The following is a 3,811-nucleotide window of genomic DNA, read 5'->3' on the forward strand; positions in this document are numbered from 1 at the left end:
GTGAATGAGTCAGTTAGCACAAATCCCTGTATGTGGGGGTTGTAGTAGAGCTGCCTAGGCCTTTAGAGTACACAAGTAGAGACAGTGCTGTCTATGGACCACCAACTGTGATCCATGTGCCAGAGCAGCAAGAAAAGGCCAGGACCCTGTCTATTTCCACCTTCTCCCAGATGGCAGGGACTGCTATTGTAATTGACCTTTGTATGGGCCTCATAAGGAGATGGAGTTTTTTGGAGGCTTCTTCTGTGTCCTGTAATCTAATTCACCCTCTCAAGGCCCTATGACAATCTGGCTGTCAGTACGTTTGTTAAATCACTAGGGTTAAAAGGTAACAAAGCAAAGAAAAATAAGAAATGAACTTTCTTCTCAGAAGCTGGTGGATGAATATGATTTATAGGTAATAAAATGGAGTACTAGTAGAAAGAGATCTCACAGAAGTAATAGAAAAACCTGAGAAATAAGCTGCAATAAATCTCTTAGACCAAATGACATTCATCTGAGAGTTTAGAAGGAATTATAATGTAGCCACTACATAAATGTGCAATTTATTAAACCAAAAAACCCAAAAAAAACCAACCCACAAAACAAAACAAAGCAAAAAACCCCCATCAAACCAAAGAAAAACAAAAACAGTGTCACGTATAATTGAGATAAGGACTAACAATATATGCATTTTTCTGAAAAGATTCTAAGACTGGTTTATTGAGTTACATAGCACTGAACTTTAACCATCTAACCAGAAAAATAGATGATAAATTGTTGTAGGTAAAGAATAAACACATGATTACAATAAAATTAGGACAAACCACCCGTGTCTCAGTGAGGTTTAATGGTGTGTTTCTAATTTAAAATTATTTGAAAGAGTTAATAAGTAGTGAAGAAAAAGATAGAAGTAGATGATATAGTTTCCATTTTCAAAGATATTTAGGCAAAGTGTCTGATACAGAGCTTTGTAACAATGATGTTAAAGGTAAAATGTTGTCGTGGCTCAAAACTGGTTTAAAGAGGCAAAGCAGAAAGAAATTTTTACCACTTGGGACAGAAATGTTTAATGCCAAGATGTCCCATAGGGATCAATATGACTTAACATGTATATAATTAAGAAGGAATTAGGTGAAAATGAATTGCAAATTATATAATGAATTAGGTTAACCAAAACTGGGACGAGTTATAAGGAACTCTGGACTAAAGAGCTAGAGTTGTCATTTTGATCATCTCCAGCTGCATTCAGGAGGGAACTTACTTTAAACCTACTGTGTAATAACACAGTAACTTACAATTAGTTGAAAGAAAGTTTATGCCTTCCCTGAAATGTAGTTTTAGTCATTATCAGAAAGAATCTGTCAGCAAAAATCCAACTGATCTGTCCCTAGCTGTAAACTTGTTTGTAACTACAGAGACATTTTATGGTAATTATAAGCTGGATACACACTAGTTTCTGCATGAATAGCTTGATTAATGGCTTTTGATGAATTGTGCCTCTCCTCTGTTCGTGGCAAGTATACACATAGAAAGATACTCAAATGTATCTTTCAAATTAATTATTTGAAACTATTCAGCAGCTTGTGGGTTTGTTCTTTCCAAACCCCCATCAATTTGCTGATTTGAAATTCAAACTGTTGCCAAAGGGTACCAAATCATACCAAGTCATATGATATTGTTTCTCTTTCCATATTGGATAAGCAATAACAACAACAGTAATAATAATAATTGGTGCTATTATTATTGTAAATGGTATTAACAACAATAGCTATGATAATAGCACCAATTATTATTATTACTGCTATTAGCATTATCATCATCATTGGTTTTCCAATTCCCTCTCTGAACATCTGAGTGGGTTAACTGAAAACTATTTCACTCGGATGCTGAGTGGGTTAGCTGAAACTATTATTTGCCTAAAGGCTTTAAGAAAAGTTAATGGAAAGGGTGTGAAGGGAGCCCTAGTGAAATTCAAAAGCTCCAGTGAATGTCTTTGAAAAATACTTTTCTCAGTATTCAGGGGTGTAGGGGTGCCTCTAAGGACACAGGCAGACAAGGTTCTTTGGGTTAATCTGATATCTTTTATTAGACCAACTCAGATTTTCTCTAAAGTCTTTTCTCAGTATTCAGGGGTGTAGGGGTGCCTCTAAGGACACAGGCAGACAAGGTTCTTTGGGTTAATCTGATATCTTTTATTAGACCAACTCAGATTTTCTCTAAAGTCTTTTCTCAGTATTGGCAGATAAACTATGAGACCCTTTGAGCCAAGTCCTCCAAGGGGAGTTTTACCTGAAGGAGGACACCAAGTTTTGGCAGACTGAGTTTGCCTTTCACTCTGGAAAGGCTTTCCTTTTCAGAAAGAAGCTAGGCTTTCAGCCTGGCTCTATTCACTGGTCTAGTCCCAAACGCACTTTACAGCATGAAACTGTTCATCACTAACTTGTCAACATCAGGTGAGATTTTAAATGCACTGCAGCCGCTCAGCTCTTTCCCCTCACTCAGTGAAAACGTCTATACCTGCCAAAAGAGATCCCCCAGGAACAGAGGCAGTCAAGGTTCTTTGGGTAGCTAGGATATCTTTTACTAGACCAACAAACTAGTTAGAAAAAAGTTCTTTGCAGGCTTTGGGGCACAAACACCCTGGGAGACACAGGTCCAGGAACAGCAGCATTCAAGATTTCAAAGCCAGTGACAAAGCCCCCGGGGGATCCTGCGAGCAGGGCTGGGCTCTCTGGCCTCTCCTGGTTGTTCTGAGCTGGAAATGCCCGATGCGAGTCCCCAGCCTGGGCCACGCTGTCTTTTTCTTGCAGTGAGTTGAAAAGCCACTAGAGGTGAGCGGGATCTGACAATCTCTTCCCCTTCCAGCCCCCGCAACCTCAGTGCTGAAGCAAGCCAGGAGACAGCCCTGTGCGGGAGCGAGCCTGCCTGTTTCTCGGAAGTAACCAAAGGGGCTCCAGGCGGCGTCGCGAGGAAGGAGAAGGTGGCTCGAGCCTCACCTGCTCCGCAGCCCCGGGGCCCGGGGGCACGTCCACGTCCCCTTGGGGGAAGGGAGGGGACTCGGACCCGGAGTGGGAGCGCGGCGGCATCATGTCATCCGAACATAGGACATAAGATGATGCTCCCCGGCCCCCAGATCTGTACGGGTCCCCAAACTGGGAGAAAGGCCCAGGGTGGGCGGAAGCAGCTGGGACTCGGTCTTGGACCGAAACACATCGTCCTGGACCAGCAGGAAGCAAAAATAAATAAAAATCCCCAAACCCTCCCGGGAGCTCTGCCAGGGACTGCCCCGAGGGTGCTCCTCCCTCCGCTTTCACAGGTCCCCCTGTGGTGCCCTCTGCCCCTGGCACCAGTGTGTTGGGGGGGTACGTCTCCTGTGTGGGGAGGCTCCCCGTCGTGTGTGTGGGGGGTTCCCTTCGTGTGTGTGTGCGTGTGGGAGGGGCTCCCCATCTCATGTGGGGGGTCCCCATTTTGTCGCAGAGCCGCAAGCAGCCCCCACGTGAGCTCCCGCCAGCAGGAGGCGGCGGCTGGTCCTCGCCTCAGCCGGGGCCGGGCGGGCGGGAGGAGTTGCCAGCCCCTTGCCCTCCTCTGCCAGCACATCCCCCCCGCCTCCCCCCGCTCACAAGGCACCCCCGGGGGCGGGCCGTGCAGGACGGCTCCCCGCGGCGGCGCTGGAAAAGATGAGAAAGTTTGGGGTGGGGGGGTGAAGCAATCCCCCCGGTGCCCCGCGCTAGGAGCCGGCGGGTCCAGCGGGGCGCAGCGGGTTGGAGGCAGGGGCTGCCCGCTTGCTTGCGGCCGGGGAGGGAGGCGCAGGCGCGGCGCTCGCCCGGCT

General features: G+C 46.3%; 1 long non-coding RNA gene across 1 annotated transcript in view; it reads right to left on the reverse strand.

Moving 5' to 3' along the window:
* Nucleotides 1–2,977: 2,977 nt before the first annotated feature.
* Nucleotides 2,978–3,811, reverse strand: part of LOC109297321 — a 1,476-nt gene continuing 642 nt past the window's right edge. The window contains exon 2 of the long non-coding RNA XR_002097280.1: nucleotides 2,978–3,199. This is a non-coding gene — a long non-coding RNA (uncharacterized LOC109297321). The remainder of the gene's footprint in view (nucleotides 3,200–3,811) is intronic.

Source organism: Gavialis gangeticus, unplaced genomic scaffold, assembly GCF_001723915.1.
Source record: "Gavialis gangeticus isolate Ggan-Ray unplaced genomic scaffold, GavGan_comp1, whole genome shotgun sequence".
Lineage (NCBI taxonomy): Eukaryota > Metazoa > Chordata > Crocodylia > Gavialidae > Gavialis > Gavialis gangeticus.